This window comes from Solea solea, chromosome 12, assembly GCF_958295425.1.
Source record: "Solea solea chromosome 12, fSolSol10.1, whole genome shotgun sequence".
Taxonomy (NCBI): domain Eukaryota; kingdom Metazoa; phylum Chordata; class Actinopteri; order Pleuronectiformes; family Soleidae; genus Solea; species Solea solea.
In genome coordinates this window covers 4,249,170-4,267,144 of record NC_081145.1, presented here as the reverse complement: position 1 = coordinate 4,267,144, position 17,975 = coordinate 4,249,170, and the positions used below count along the sequence as shown (strand labels likewise).

At 40.4% G+C, this 17,975-nt stretch overlaps 1 protein-coding gene across 2 annotated transcripts in view; it reads left to right on the top strand.

Moving 5' to 3' along the window:
* Positions 1–8,209: 8,209 nt before the first annotated feature.
* Positions 8,210–17,975, top strand: part of grm3 (glutamate receptor, metabotropic 3) — a 54,216-nt gene continuing 44,450 nt past the window's right edge. For both annotated transcript variants that reach the window (XM_058645391.1, XM_058645390.1), the window contains exons 1-2: positions 8,210–8,343; positions 13,497–13,599. The gene's annotated coding sequence lies outside the window, so the exon portion shown is untranslated. The remainder of the gene's footprint in view (positions 8,344–13,496; positions 13,600–17,975) is intronic.

Genomic DNA, 17,975 nt, shown 5'->3' with positions numbered 1-17,975 from the left:
ATGAGTGAGGCTGCTGTGGTCAATTACTAATGAAATGTGGTCGTGGTGAGAAAAATCTGAGTGGAGGCCAAAAATGATACTGTAAACTGTGTGTGTGAGTGTGTGTGTGTGTGTGTATGTGTGCATTAAAAAAAAAATCTAAAAAAAATTACATTATATTTTCTTGTCACCCACAAATTGAAAGGTTGTGTTTGCCGTCACAAACATTTCTTGGAGCATATAAGGAAAAATATTTGTAAAGAAAGAAGAAAAAGATATCAAATGCACAAACTCCGTTGAAAAATTCATGTTTTACTTATTTATTTTTGTTACGGAAGTTATCCCTGAAACACTGATCATTACGGCAGTAAATAAAGTTTAGCTATAAACCACTCCATTTAAATGGTGTGTTAATTCTACGTATGTTGTGTGTGTGTGTGTGTGTGTGTGTTGGACGGGCAGATGAACATGAGACAGGTCAGTGCACGTCCTGTGAAGTGTGTGTGGTCCACAGTCTGTTGGCCATGCCTCTGTAACCAGGATAATTAGAGACCAACCCCCCGTTAGGAGCCATAAACTGCCCAAAACAGCATTACCGACATACAATACACACACACATTTTTACTTAGTCATCTACAACACATTTAGGGCAAATTTGATATGCGTCATACATTCATTTCTAAATATAGCTCTTGTTTCCTATCGCCTGTTACACACTGGGAGAATCAAACCATCATGTTTCTGACTGCTCCCTGTATGGGTACATGTATATTTTCTATTCCAAAATGTTGCATGTTGCCTAATATGATATTGCAGATTTATTTTACTCGACAAAAAAAAAATCTGTTTTCGTTTAATTTATTTTAGTAGGAAGTGTCAGGTTTTGTCTTAAAACAGCATTCATTGTGTTAAGTGTTAAAGATACGATGGTCTGTGGTCTGGACTGAGCTTATTTAACTCTTCAATATAAGAAGCTAAACTTACAAATATCAAAAGGAATATTTACACATAAAGGAAGTTTATTGAAATATTTACTTGGAAACTGGACACTCACTGATAACATGTTAGCCACTTAATAAAAGGCTCCCCATGTAAGAGCTTCCACAGCCTACATCTATGTAAGCTGCTCAATCTCCTGGACCCAAGTTAATTGTGTAAATCATCATGATGTTTTTAGTTTGCAGTGACACACGAGCTGCTAATCTACTGCTTCCACGTTTCATTAGTTTGTCACACTTTGGTAAAAAGGTTATGATTGTCACAGTGGGTGAACAGTCACCTCATTAGAAGGCCTTTTGTCCACTTGGCCACATCACATCATGTGACCTAACAGTGACCAAAGCAAATGGAAGCTTTTGGTTGTAACTTGCCGTCTGACCAACACTGGGCACACTTCTGAGCACACTCGCTCCTCCATCCATCATGAGGCCAAGACAGGACAGAAGAAACATGAGAAATGAAGCATGGATAATTCTGTTAACACTGGTACACAAACAATCTGTGTGGAATCAAAGAAGAAGGAAGCAGGATCCCAGCGGACCTACTTCCTGCTGCACGAGATGGAGCGGTTCACCATAAAGGCACATTCCTACATTTAGATGTTCAAACATACACACACTCAGGGTGTCTTTGTGTCTGTGGGTGATTTCATGTGATCAGTTAATCCATAACTACATCTCATTGGGGTGTAATAGTGAAGCTCAGGAAGAAGAACAGAATTAGCAATTAGCCACCAGGGGGCGACTGGCTGGCTGGTTAAAATAACCTGATGAAAAACATCAGGATTTAATAGTGTCCATCACGAGTCTCAGGTCTTCTTCATTGGAACAGGATGTAACATGATGTTTGTAGATCACATTTAACAAAAAAGTCATATGTTATATAGTTTTAAATGTATGTATATATGTTCTATTCTATAATATTATTTTATTATTGTCTACCTTTTAATGCACAGTATATTGTTATGTTCTATGCCTGATGTCTATTGCTGCTGTAAAAGAACAATTTCCCTGTCTGGGATTAATAAAGTCAGTTCATCCATCCAAACATCCAAACATCTAAATAAATGCTCCCACTTTCAATGAATTCAATCAAAATATGTGAGATTTCTTAAAAAGCTTATTTCTCTCGAACTTGGTTCAAACGTTTGTTAAATTCTGGATTAGTGAACACGACACCTTTACTACAATATTCCAACAAACATATCCAGATGCAGATGAAAGAACAGGATTATTGAACAGGTGAGCCTTGAACTGGTCACAATAAAAGTCTGACAGTCTGTCAGCCTCACAGTGTGACACATCTCCCTCACAAAGAATTGATTAGGTTATTGATTGTGGTATGTGGGATATTGGTCCACTCCTCTTCGACGGCTATGTTAAGTTGCTGGACATTGGCGGGGATTGGAACCTGCTGTGGTCGAGCCAAAGTATCCCAAACGTGCTCAATAGCTGACGTGTCAGGTGATGAAGAACTGGAATGTTTTCAGTTTTCAGGAATTGTGTCAAGATCCGTGTAACATGGAAACATGTATCATGAGGTGATCGTAGTGGATGAATGAGTGGACAGTGGACCTGAGAATCTCATCACTACATCTGTGCACAGTCAGATTGCCGTCAAAATACAGCTGAACGGGTTGTGATTCAGATCGCGATCACCGGCTACACCAGACTCCTCTGTTGTAATTTAGTTTTGATGACTTTTATTCCCATTTCGAAGAGAATATACATAAAGCGTGAACACCAGTGTGACTGACAGCTAGTATTGTCCAATAAGAGCCTGATAGCAGGTGATATCTGTGAATGTCCATGTGAAAAAACTCTCATGATGCTGTCACATTGTGATTCCGTTGGCTTCACAATGGGAATTCATTTTGCACGCAGAATACTACGTCTTTTTATGTTTGTACAATCAATGGTGGTAACAAGTTTCACAGCAGTATTTCCATGGTATTGACAGCCAGTACAAAAGCTTTTTGTGATATTGTGACCGTGTCGTGAGTCTCTGTCTTTGTAGAGAGCTGCTAATAGTGTTTGACTCAAATTTGTCCATGAGAGGATTTTATATGTTAGCTCCAGCATGTTCCTCTGAGTGTGCCAGTGATTTGATTTCACTCTGCAGACACGGCTGGCAACGACACCGTTTTGGCCAACTTCAGAATCTCCTGAAAAAGAGAACCAATCACAAACTGTTTTTCTTTTCCTTTTTTTCCTCTGGCACACTAGCAGTGGGCTTAACGGATGGCAACAGAGAAGTGACGTCTCGCAGCTTCTGTATACATCCAACACGGTGGCCACCGAAGAGCAGCTGGCTTTCAATTCGGCTGTTGCTTTCATTTTTAAGCAACTTGGGCAAAAGTCGTTAGAAGCCATTACTAGATAGCCATTACATCCAGATCATCAATCTGGTGGTTGTAGGTCTATCCAAGTGCTTACAGACGCTCATCAATGTCCATTGGTCGCGCCTCTTGGAAGTGGGAGGTGACTGAGATAGTGTTAGCCAGGTTAAGCATGTTTACTAACTTTCTGAATTTCTAATTTTCCACTTCAGAAAATGGCCGTAGGTCTTTGGCTATAAATTCACCAGTACACCCATTTGGGTTGTAGAATTTCTTTGGTATTGCTGGATTTTGTTTTTAACTTGAGGTGATGTTTGGCCAGAGGACTTTTTTGTGAGGAGATTATTACTAGTTTTCCTCAGTGTGTAGGTCACCACAGTCTGGTGGCTGTTGTTCTTGAGTCTGGGAAACGGAAATTCTTCCACAGATCAGATTTACAGTAAAAGCCACTGGAGCATCCACAATTTCTCTCTCCTTTATTCATACTCTTTCCTCCACTCCTGATGAGCATAAATTGGACCATGGTCATTGTAGTTCTCACTTCCCTTTTCTCTGCTTAAACAAAAACGATGTGAGCCTGAGCTAGTTCAGGCACTCAATGCAGTCGAGCTGCAGTTTTATATCCATAAGACACACTTCACATACACTCGCTCTCAACCTGGTGCAGTATTTAAGAACATTTCCTATCTCCCACTGCCTGCTACAGCTACTGCTACTGCTGCTGCTACTGCTGCTGCTACTGCTACAGCTACTGCTACTGCTACTGCAGCTGCTACAGCTACTGCTACAGTTACAGCTACTGCTACAGCTACATCTACTGCTACTGCTACTACTACTACTACTGCTACTGCTACTGCTACTACTACTGCTACTGCTACTGCAGCTGCTACAGCTACCGCTACAGTTACAGCTACTGCTACTGCTACTGCTACTGCTGCTGCTACTGCTACTGCTACAGCTACTGCTGCTGCTACTGCTGCTGCTACTGCTACTGCTACAGCTACTGCTACTGCTACTGCTGCTGCTACTGCTACAGCTACTGCTACTGCAGCTGCTACAGCTACTGCTACAGTTACAGCTACTGCTACAGCTACATCTACTGCTACTGCTACTGCTACTACTACTACTACTGCTACTGCTACTGCTACTACTACTGCTACTGTAGCTGCTACAGCTACAGCTACTGCTACTGCTGCTGCTGCTGCTACTGCTACAGCTACTGCTACTGCTGCTGCTACAGCTACTGCTGCTGCTACTGCTACTGCTACAGCTACAGCTACAGCTACAGCTGCTGCTACTGCTACTACAACTGCCACCGCTGCTACTGCTACTGCTACTGCTACTGCTACAGCTGCTGCTACTGCTACTGCTACTGCTACTGCTACTACCACTGATACTGCTGCTGCTGCTACTGGTACTGCTACTGCTGCTGCTGTTGTTGTTGCTACTGCTACTACTGCTGCTGCTGCTACTGCTGCTACTGGTACTGCTGCTGCTGCTACTGCTGCTACTGCTGCTGCCACAGCAGGTTCCAACTGGGGGAGAGATTAAGCCGGAGCCTGGGCGCCGAAACTAAACCATTTGTATTGTGATGCAATACACATTCTACATTATTTTTGTCTCGAAATCCTAGAAGACGTTTGACACAATTTCACAGCATATGAAGACACTTTTGCTCTATGGATATCATGAAATTGATAATACTGCTACATCTCTAGTAGGGCTGGGCAATAAATCAATTACAATATAAAAAGGTGGGAAAAAAGAAAATAATGTAAGAACGGTTCAATATCTACCAATATCATGTTTATGCTTTGCACATATACACTTTGCCTGTTTTATCACAGATTTGTGAAATACTAATTTGTTGTTTCCTGTCCATAAAAAGTCTAAAACCACGATTGACAGGTTGCTAAAAGTAAGAGTCTGTCTATAACCATCTAACTTTTATCATGATGATGTGTAACATGAAAGCATTTTTGGCCGTATCACTCAGCCAGAATCCCTTGTGCCTATTTCTCACCCATCAATCGTTTCTTTCTTTCTTTCTTTCTTTCTTTCTTTTTCTGCTTTTCAGCTGTGTTGTGACTTGGTCTGTGGGGAAAGGCCGAGCACAAAGCTCTCTCGCTGAGGGACCCTGACGGGACAAAGCTGGCTTTCTGCATATATGCATGCCATGCAGACAATGAGGCCTTTATTGGAGTATCCAGCATCTCCACAACTCAAGCCCGGGAAAGCTGTGACTGACACTGGTCACAAGTGTGTGTGCATTTGTGTGTTCACTTATCACCTCATGCCCGTGCATGTGTGTGTGTCCGGAGGTGTGAAGTGGATGCTGTTACCCTCAGTACTTCAGTCAACTAATCAATCTCGGGCTTATCCTCAGAGACAGTTGTCTTATGCCATACGGCGTCACACTGCACATGCACAGGAAAACATATGAGCCAGTCGGAAACTTCACCTCACGGTCGTCATACATCTGCATATAAAACAGGCAAAAGCAACACTCTGTGGCCTGTAGCTGCAATCAGGAGAACACTGCTCAAAGCCAGCCCTCAGACAGTGTATCTCTGCACACTTGACTAACTTTACAATACGGAAATCAAGCCTCTAGTGTGTGTGTGTGTGTGTGTGTGTGTGTTTTATTGTGTATGTTGTGTGCATTTCTTGTCGAGCAGAGAGAGAGAGAGAGACTGGATGCTCAGTGACTCAATCATGCATGAAGAGGATTTTCTCTTCAATAGGAGCTGCACACTTGCATACTTGCATTCTGATGACTCCATGTGCATAATCATACACACACACACACACACACACACGGATGTGTGTTCTTGTATTTGTTCCTCTTTAGTACATTTTGCTGGCATAAACAATTGACCTTGTCAGGACCAGTAGTCCTCATGGAGACCAAAACCTGGTCTAATTTATTAAAAACTGGTTAAGTTGATGACTATAATTGTGTTTAAGTTAAGTTAAGTTAAGGTTAGGGTTAGGCATTAAATGGTTATGGTGAAGGTATAGGGATAAGGTTGGAATGGAATTCGATGCAGAATACTAAGAAGAATAGCTGCGCAAACCTGTGTGTGTGTGTGTGTGTGTGTGTGTGTGTGTGTGTGTGTGTGTGTGTGTGTGTGTGCGTGTGTGTGTGTGTGTGTGAGAGGGAGAGAGAGAGAGAGAGAGCGAGAGTGTGTAATTGCACACTTACCTTGACAAACATACCATATAGTGCCACTGGCTCTGTTCTCATGATGGAAAAACAGGGAAAGAGAGACAGACAGCAAACTTTTAATGGTGTGTGTGTGTGTGTGTGTGTGTTCTTGTATGTGTATGTTTGCAAGGACTAAAAACCTTAGAAACCATCATTTTGTCTGGTCCTCACAACATTAAATGACTTTTTGCTTTCAGGGGTTACTACTGGATTTGAGTTAGGTTTAGGTTTAGGTTTAGGTTAGGGGTTAGGGTTAGGCATTTAGATGTGATGGTTAAAGTTGGGATAATGAGTGTTCTCAGTCAGAATGCAGTGTGTTTGTGTACTTGTATTTGTCATCTCTTTAGGACGTTTCCTGGTGTAAACACTGACCTTGTCAGGACCAGCAGTTCTCATGAGGACCAAAGCCTTGTCCTCATGTAAATTGTAACTCAAGTCTAACAAAATGCCTGTGACATTCAAGACAACTGAGTTCATACAATGCTGATGAAGTGTATGAATTCCCCACAAATCTCATGTCCCTTTCTCAACATCGCCATGCTGCACACAGGAAGTCATTTGTCGTCGGTCAACACGGATGGAAACAACGGCAACATTAAGCAAGGTGACTGTAAACCGGTAAAAAAACGCACAAGAAGCATTACAGAAGTAAATCATGCTGCTCAAAAAAGCCCAGTTGTCCCCGCCCCCACCCGTCCCTGTGCTGCTGCTGTCAGGTCTGATAGTACTGCTTGACAGAGCTTGTTTTCAGATGGATGCAACATACAAATGGGAGCTGTAAGGTTATATTTAAGTAAGGCTGTGTCAATGCAGTGTCCTAACAAGACTATCTGTGTGATACTGTGTATGTGTGTGTGTGTGTTCAGGTATTACCTATGATGTGGGGACCTAGATTTGTTTACACAGTCACATCATGGGGACAAAAAAGCAAGTCCCAATAAATGATAACATTTTAAAGTGAAGACATGTTCTATGGTTAGTAGTTAAGGTTAGAGTAATGAATGTAAGTCAAAGTAATGTCCTCTGAAGTCATGGAAACCAGACTGTGTGTGTGTGTGTGTGTTTGCCATATACCATGCATCATGTTGAGGATGAAAGACCACTGTGGCCACAGCAGTGAACGTCTTTAGCTCGACGTGCTGTATCTCTATGCAGCCAGTGCCAGATTGTTCAAACATGCCTGAACTATAGATGAGGCGTGGATGGCATCTTTATTACCCTCATCGTTACCACATGATAGAGCAGAGTGAGACGGTGATGGAGAAATCTCTTCTCTTCTCTTCTCTTCTCTTCACTGTACATGTTTGAGTCAGTTTGTGTGAAGGACAGATGAGGGTGAATTCTGCATGCCTCACCTCAACACACGCATTTAAAACATCACTCACTCACTCACTCACTCTCCTTTTCTCTCTCTCTCTCTTCTCACTCAATAAAAAGCGCTGTTGTTATTCAGAGTGGTAAACATGTGTTAAGGAAAGAGAGAGAGAGAAAGAGAGGAGGGGGTGAATGGCTAAGTTTTCTTTTTATCCAATAAAAATGTCTCCTTGTCAGATCGATTGTTGTTGCTAGGAGACTGAAGCATCCTTTGGCAAAGGGGCTACAGCTCTCCACGTCTGTTGTTTCCCTTTCCACCGCCCCCCTCTCTCTCTCTCTCTTTCACTCTCTCTCTCTCTGTCACACACACACACACACCCATCCTCTCCCTGTCTCTCCCCCTCTCTCTCTCACTCAGTGCGACTCCTCCGAGTAATCAGGAGTAAGTCAAACTTCTTGCAGTTGAGGATTTGTGCGCACGCACTGAAGGATCCAGGTGGTGCAGGTAGGTGCTGATCATCATCCATCACATCATTCTTATACAGTTTCTCTGATCCATGTGTTGTTGCAGTATTAGGGAGCCGGTGCATGCTGTGTGTGTGTGGGGGGGGGGGGGAATTACCAGTCTGGGACCGTTCGAGGAGGGAGCATCAGCCAGTCCTACGGTGCTGCTGAGAGCTTTTTTTTTTCCTGCTTTGAACTTTGCGCAGGATTTTTAAAAAACACCCACTTACTTGTGCTGCAGAAGCAGCAGCAGCAGCAGCTCCTCCATGCACCGCCTGTTTATTCTCATGCAGCTTCAGATCGCGGGGTGGTGATGATAAAAAAAATCATTCATCCCTGGTTGCTATAATAATCTCTGCAGCAGAGCAGAGGTATGGTGATGAGGAGGAGGAGGAGGAGGATGAAGATGTACAAGGTGAAACAAAGAGTAGTATCTGCAGTTGTTTTCAGTGGAGAAGTTATTTATGTGTGTGTGTGTGTGTGTGTGTGCATGAAAGAGATGATGGGTGGGCAGTGAGTGTCTCTGCAAACACAGACACAGGTGGATGTGACTCTGACAGCAGCAGTCTGTCAATTCTCACTGTGGGATTTTTTCTTTTCTTGGGGGAACGACTGTGATCATGTCTTATCAGCCACGAGAGCATGGAGCTGCTTTCACACCGTGAGCGAGTCCTGATGCTGTTCCTGCAGTTGCCCTCGATGCACCAGAGAGAAGAAACTTGAAGTTTGTTCACAGAGAAGATAAAGAAAAAAACATACATTTACCACGGATGTTATATTGAAATTAGATAGAAAAGCGATGAAAGGCTCGTGCTGTGTTCATTCATTCATTCATTCATTCAACAGTGGGTGTAGTGTGGTTTCTCTTTATTTCTTAACACGTTTCATAGCTTGTGTTGTGTTTCATGCAAACAGGCAACCTAAGGTGGTTCACACAGTCAATTTATTATTTTATTTACTACACAATAGTGTTAGTATAACGCACAATAGTGTCCATCCCATTTAAAAAGTGACACACTTTGAACATTAACAGTGTTAACAGCATGTGACAGAATGTGACAATAACATGTCGTCATTTTTGTTGTTGTTGTTCTCATAAACACTTGCTATGACAGCCGTATTAACACTGGAGAGTGGCTCTTCTGCTACATCACTAGTGATGTTTAGTGATGTAGCAGAAGAGCCACTCTCCAGCCCACCTCAGTGTAAATGCTTGTTTTCTAGATAAAGAATAGGAGTTAATTTAAACTTATTTAAATTCCACCTGGTGGTGCTGGTGTTAATACGGCTGTCATAGCAAGTATTTATGAGAGCAACAACAACAAAAATGACGACATGTTATTGTCACAACAACAATAATAAATATAATAATAACAATGACTGAAATGACTCAAATAAAACTGTCCATTGGGAGCTGCACATAATAAGATAACCATTTAAAATGTTGAATAAATAATCAGATATTTATGTGTGTTTTTGTAAAGTTTTGACATTTTTCTTTATGGTTTGCCTCTGAATTACGCTGCATTTATTCCATGTGCTGTATGTGTGTATTTTGGGGGAAACTTTGATTCCTGCCTTATTATCATCATTATTATTATTATTGTTAGCATTATTATTGTTATTATTATTATTTTTATTATGTGCATCATTTAGTGCTTGGATGGACTGGAAGGTCAAATACGAGTTCTAGGAGTGGATGATCATTTTGATGACCTTGTTAAAATATGTGTGTGTGTTCTTGGATATGCATCTTTGTGAGGACGTATAAACCATGAGGACATTTTGTCTGCTCCTCACAACTTTTAAAGTTAAGCGGGTAAAGATCTGGTTTCAGGGTCAGAGTTAGAGTTGCGTTTAGGTTCAGGGTTAGGCATTTAGTCGTGATGGTTAAGGTTAGGGTAAGGGAGTGCATTATGTCTTTGAGTGTCCTCAGTAAGAATGCTACGTGAGAATGTGTGTGTTTTCTTGTATTTCTTATCTCTTTAGGTCCTTAGACACTGACCTTGTCAGGACCAAAACCTGGTCCCAATGAGGCAGAACCTATTTTTTTAAGGAACTGGTTAAAGTTTAAAGCTAAGATTTGAATTGTGGTTCAGTTAAGGTTTGGGTTCGGCATGAGGTTAGGTGTAACGCTCTGTTTAGGCTGTGAATTTGAAGTGCAGTGTCCTAAGAAGAGTAGCTGCACAAATGCCTGTGTGTGTGTGTGTGTGTGTGTGTGTGTGTGTGTGTGCGTGTGCATGTGTGTGCGTGTGTGAGAGAGAGAGGGAGAGCATGTGTGTTTGGAAAATGTGCTGTATGAGCGCGTCTGGGGACAATGGTCCGTCAGTGGCCTTGGTTTTTTTTTTTCAGCATTTCTGCTTGTGTTTGTGCATAAGTGGAGAAATGGCCTTGTAGCTTCCACAGAGCAGATCTGTGAACTGGCAGAGGAGGAGGAGAGATGTTTGGACACGTGTGTGACAGATTTTAGATGCACAATGTATAATGTATAATGTGGGTTGATGGTTTTCCCGATAGTTCAATGTCTTATTGACTTCATGTCGTTAAAAGTGAAATCTCAGGCACAGAGGAAACGAAGGGGAAAGTGAATTCTGAGGTTATGGGATAAAAACAAATAAACCTATGTAAAGTCTCCTTCTTATTTGGTGTTGTTGTTGGCAGTCGGCATCCATAATGTTGCATTACTGTCGCCTTCTTCTCTTTTTTCTTTCTCTTTTTTCCTTTCTTCTTCCACCTGAATCCTCGCCTCATCTGTAAAAGTCAGTGTCTATGTAACAGCCGTACATTTCTGTGCAAGAAAGATCTGCAGGCAAAAAATATTAAAGTAATACTGTGCCCCAAACCTCAATCTCAAGCAAACACTCAGTCCACATGAGCTAGAAATGTAGTTGTAAAAAGCTGTGGTCAGCTAGAATTCACATTCAGTTGCAGTTCAATCTAATACAGAACTGTTTCCAAAGGGTAAACAGAAAAACCTCCAATGATTTCCAACATAAGACACACCTGCACGTGTATATGATGTCCCTTTATGCAGCAACATCATACAGCACAACTGGAAAAAAGAAAATGACAGACAAAAACTTTCAACATTTCAATTGGTGAAATTAAATCAGTTAAGTTAGTTACACTTTTTTCAGTGTAAAATGATGAGATTCTCTCAGAAAAAAGCCAAATTATGCCGAATTATGTGAATATTGGTTTACTGAAAATATTGGAAGTATTTTAACACCATGAAAGAAAAACCCACATCTAATTTAATTTAATCTAATCTAATCTAATCTTACATGGACCTGTCGTGTAATTAATGGCACAATTACCCTATCATGACAAAATAATATAGAGCTTAACTTGGTGACAACTAAATGTATAATGTTTGTAAGTTATACAACGTTCTTATTTTAGTTTGAATGAACTTTATTCATTTAAGTGTCACAAACGGCCAAATTACCACTTTTTTTAATCTCCGTTACCAATATCACAATATCAGAAGTATCTGCCGATACCCATATCAGTCCAATACAGTCCTTTTTACTCACTATGAAGCTGTAAACAACATTTTGGGCTAAAAAAATTCAAGCTATTTTACATTTGTATGTGTGATTTTGACCAGTTTCGGCCCAATACCAATACTGAGTATCCTAACAGCTCATAAATACAATATATTCTTGAAACGTTACAGATTATAGATCTCAACTTGAAACGTTAATTCAATAATTATCTTCAAGAATCTTTCACAGTCTCACAGTCTCACAGTTCAACTTCTTTTTTTTAATCATTTTTGGGAAGTTTTAAATGGATATTATTCTACATGAATCGATTGATCATTTTTAAGTGATAATAACTTGTTTGTTACATATCAAATACTTTAGTATTATTATAATTATTATTATATTATTACTATATTATTATAAGTTATTGTGTTACTAAGAAATAGGAAATGAGAGCAGTGACGTCAGGCATGTAGTTTATGTTACAGTGAAAAAACAATGCGTTGGGAGTTCATTCTGAAACTGTGGGGACGGAGGAGACAACAGATAGTTGGCAGAGTGGGGCTAAAATAAGCACTGCTAGCATCAGCAGCTTTACATACCTGTGCTGAATGTGGTGTTACGGCGCCGCTTGAACATGCTGATTTTTACAAGATGTCATCTGTCCCATTCTGCACACTGCTGGTTTACAACATCCAGGCATTTGCACCACACCAGGAGAGGGGGAAGTGCCATCTGCTGGGGCTGTAACCCCTTCAAGTGGCGGGTGGCTGTGTGTAGCATCTCTGATGTAACAGTTAAGCAGCGTTGTACATTAATTAAGTGATAACAGTTAGTTTAATGTGCTGTCATCAGTGCAGTCATACTGGTCATGCTGTGCAGGGCTGTCTGCCACTGGGGTGACTGATGTGAGAAATGTATAAACTCAACAAAACTCTGTCTTTAAAGCAGAACTAGGCATGAAGTTTACCCTCATTTAACGGCTTCAGAGACATTGTTTTTGTTTTTGTTTTTGTCTCCAATCCCGATCGTCAGAATCAGGAGGTCTCACAAAGTCTCGGGTCTTGTGAGCAAGATTGAGGCAGCAATAGTGTTATTTTAGATATTCCTCATGGCAGAGTCAGCAATAAGAAGCAGACAAAACCATTGTTGGAGAGAGCGAGGGTGGAAGAGGAAACAACTGTCTGACCGAGGGAGGGGCCACACACGAGTAAACTTCAGAGCAGGTTTTTTTGAATGGCGCGAATTGAAAACCAGCCCCACAGCTTGTGTTTGCTGGCTCCGTTGAAAATAGATGCACATGGCCAGGAGAGGGGGGGGGGGGGGGAGAGCTCTGTAGAGAAAAGGGCAAAGTTCTGCTTTAATCTCTAGCATTCTGGGATGCAAATATAAATAAATCAGGTTTCATGATCTCTTTTCAGAAGTTAAAAGCAAACCTTTGTTTATTACACCTTTTACGTGTATATTTAAGTATACCATGATGCATTTTCTAAACATTTTCTAAAAGAGTGCGTCCACATCTGGAACGTTTGGGAAACACTGATGTATGAGATACACAGGCAAAAAGGAAATTAACATCACATTAAACACAATTCTGTGAAAAGTGACACTGATGACATAACAGTGAATAACGATTTTTTCTTTTCTTTTCTCTTTTTTCTTTCAGTTTTTTCTCCCTGGTTTCATGTGCTCATCAGTGCTGAAGACAATGGGATGGAAACATCTAATCTCAGTGAAGTCAAGAGGCATCTAACCCATTAGTAGAACAGGTATGTAACTTCAAAACTATTGTTAATCCTTCACATTGGCTGCTGCGTGTCAAGATAGTTCTCCAAAGTTCTGTCCTTGGCCACATCTTATTTATTATTTATCACAGCAACGTGTTTGTTGTAAAAGTGTATGTTTCCTCTATATGCAGATGACATAATGCTAAGCTGTAATATCCCTCTGCTTGTTTAGCCTTTATAACATTACTCAGGTGCAAATAATCATTATAATAGTTAGTTCAATAATATTAGCATAGATTAGCAATGTAAATTACATTAAGCTGCAGCCCTTCTGTATGTTTCCTTTATATGCAGATGACACAGTTCTTAGCTATAACTAAATTTCCCTCTTCTTATTTAAGCTTTTTAACATGAAATTTATCAGCCATAACAGTTGAAGACAGCATCTTTCAGTGTCTTTCTGCAATCAAATTAGTCACCAGTGCTTGTTGTGGCCTTTATTTATATATAGTTTTAATAAAGCTATAGCTCCTCATATGCTGAGCTGCACAACACATCCTCACACACGGTTCATCTAGTAGCTGCCACAAGCCACAGAGTTACAGTTGCTACTGCTGAGGAAATGCTGCGCTGTGATTACTAACTTTACTGACATGCAATTGATGCATTTCTTTTTGCTTTCGGTCAAACTCCAACCTGTTGGCCGTCGTCTCACTTTACTAGCTCAGTGCAACGTTCCCTCCATCTGTCTTGATAAGATATTCACTGTCTGTGTGCAGTGTGGGAACATCACTGTGTGACAGAATATCTAAACACTGCTATACTGAGAGCAGTACTGATTTTCCACTTCTTTATCCTCCACATGAGGGTAACGGGTCACATACAGCAACCGTATGGAGACAAACAACCATTCACTCGCAAATTCACAATTTGAAAAGAAAAAAAAAACAATTTAGAGTGTCCAATTAACCTCTGCATGTCTTTGGACTGTGGGAGGAAACTGGAGAACCCAGAGAAAACCTACAAGCACACAGAGAAAGGCCGTCAGTAGGAGCAGGTCAAGAACCCGCCTCTTTTTGCTGCAAGGCAACAGTGCTAGCCAGAGGGGCAACAAATACACACACACACACACACACACAGAGAGAAGACAAGTCTTTTCCTTCACTACATGCACAGACACTGACACATACGAACACTCGTTGGTGAAAGGGCAGTGAGATGTACAGCTGTGATGGTTTGTCTCAGAGAAAGATCAGACCCTTCAATAAATGATGAGCTTGAGGAAGGAAGCAGTGAAAGAGAGAGGGAGGGAAGGAGGGAGGGATGGAGGGAGCTGGCTTAGTGATCATAGCAGCGGCCACTTGTAACAAAAGGTGACTGCCTCACACACGCGGTGCGCTGCAAACAGGGCACCACTTCCTGAATGTCGGGTGCTAGAAAGAAAAGAACAAAACACGTTGTGACGTGGGTCACGGTTGTTTCTTTACTTTGTTTTCACTTGCATTTGTGTTATAATGAGTGATTTTACACCAAACAAGTTAGTGTATTCAGTCCCATTGCTTCAGTGAATACAGTAAGTACAGATGATGGGGGCGGAGTCTATATTCTCTATATTCTATATTCTTCCACGCAACTATGTCAAAAGCCAGTACAGTGTCACATGTCAAATCCTTTCATGATTCATTCTCATGAATGAATTTGTTTATTTTTGGTATAGCAGGAACCCCCCCCCACACACACACACACACACACACACACACACACACACACACACACACAGGATTATATGATATAAGACAAATAAATGCTTCCAGCGGTTGATGTTCACGTTAAGAAGACAAACAAATCATCGCTCGCTGCATACCACATATGTTCTGAATCATGAGGGGGAGCAACATACACATTTCACATAAACACAGTATTTTTTACTGTGTAAAACAACACAGTTCCCATGCTTTTCCAACAGCTTAGAAGCAAGTAGGCTCATTGTACTACTATTGTTATTATTATTAGAAATATTATTTTTATTGTGAACTAATAACTATATTATTTTACTTGTTGAAATTTTGCAGGGTAAAATAAATAATACATTTTCAATTAAATAAAAAGTGCAAAACAAAATAAACAAATAAAACAGAAGCTTTGTAAACATAAGGTTTGGCATCGTAACACTGACAATGCTTTATGGCGATGTTTCCCAAACTCTTTTTCTTGGGATCTACTTTTTTAAAGATGACAAACTATCACTATCAGGAAGAGGAGGATGATGAGAGAGCAAATCTAACGGTGTTACTTTGAGCTCCATATTTTCTCAGGTGGTACTTGGTATAAAAGGTTAGAGAACCACTGATATCATGCTAGGATAAGAATTTTAAAGCTATGAATTGCGTTAATTAATTGTGTCGTGAAAATGATGAATGGTTCAGCTCTCACAGCAGCTGACAGAGCTGACTAGAGGAGCGTGCCTACACAACTTTAACCTTTGGCCAGAGAACAAACTGAAAATGTTGCTTGGTTTGTTAAGTTTAGTCAAACAAACACTTTGCCAAAAGTGTAAATCAGGCTTTTACGCTGCAGACTTTACACAGCTTCAAATCCAGGGAACACTGCAGTTAACTTTCTCCACATATGACCACCAACAACTCAGTATTGTGTTAACTAAAAAAGTCCTGGCTGTCTGATGTGTAGTTATGTGGCGATTACACTCTATTATTCTCCACCCGTTCATTATAACGTTCTCGCGCGTTGACCGCGGTGAAGACAGACTGATGGATGGACACACTGATGGATTAAGTAGGATGCAGCAGCGTGGTAAAAGGTTGACTGATGTTCCTCGATGACTCCCAGGGCCATTACATGACAGTTAAGTTGATGGATGTCATCCACAGAGGGGTAATTCTGCTTCTGACAGGCCCGACGCCTTCACCAGTGATAAAATGCAGATTGATTCATTCATACATTTCCCCACAGCTCTGCTCTGCTCTGTTTTTAGACTGAAGAGTCATTTTTAATCACCCTGTGTGTTGTGGACCACCAATAGACTGATACGTGTACATTCTACAGCTGCATCGAACAACTGTTTGAATATTCCCTTAGCCCAGTACTTCCCCAAGTGCGGGCCACAGCCACCTGGTGGCTCGTAGAAATATTGCAGGTGGACTGTATTAAAATAAATGGACAGAAATGGGCCAAGATCCTCTGTAGTGGCATAGGTACATATATCTATCTATCTATATATATATACATATATATATATATATATATATATATATATGTATATATATATATATATATATATGTATATATATACATATATATATATGTATATATGTATATATATATATATATATATATATATATATATATACATACAACTGTTAATATAACATTGCCAGTGAAAAACTATGGCATGAAATGCCCTAACCAAGATGCTAATAATTTTGAGTTTGCACCTTTTTGTTTTTTTGCTAATTATTATTCTTGAAGTGAAAAGGAAGATTCATTCTAATCGAACATTTCATGAGCACAACTTCCTTTCTTTTTTAAATTTGGGCCAGTTTTTTCTAGTTCCATTTACAAGTTGGTTTTAAGAACCCTCGCCAAGTAAAATGTTTCATTGGAATTTTTTGTTTTCTTCAAATAGGAAAATATGAGTTAATTTAACAATATTTGGCTTATTTCTAGTAGGGCTGTTTTTGCAGTGCACTGTTGCCTTACTGCAGACAGACCCGGGTACACCAGGACCTTCCTGTTTGGAGTTTGCATGTTCTCTCTTTGTGTTTCCTCTCACAGTCCAAAAACATGCAGGTTAATTGGACACTGTAAATTGACCATAGGTGTGAGTGTGAGAGTGAATGGTTGTTTGGTCTTGTCGTGTGTGTTGGCACTGCGATGGACTGGTGACCTGTCCAGTGTCTGACTCCACCTTTCGCCCTGTGGCAGCTGGGATTGGTTCCTGCCCCTCATGACCCTCATGGGCAGGATAAAGCGGTGGATAATGAATGAATGAATGAATGAATGAATGAATGTACTGTATACACCCTACACTTAATTTGAACTAATCTTGGGTAAACTCAACAAGGAGACGTAAACAAAGCTCAAGATTAATAATTATATTTAAAGTAAAATCAACTTGTCGCATTTTACAGTGTAGCTATGGAGACCTGATTCAAAGTTCAAATGTTATTTTCTGCCTGTTTATGAAGTGAATTACATATGATTTAAACAGTGAGAATGGCTGCTTTAGCCTAACCTCCAGGTATTTTCTGATATTTTCTATTTCCATCTAGTTTCTCAGAGCCCAAAGTGAAACCTTGTGATCACGTGTTTTGTCCGAAACCCAAATTCAGTTCATACTGTGTTATAAAACAGAATCCGCTTAAATAAAGAGCATACTCCAGATGCTGAAACAAATCATT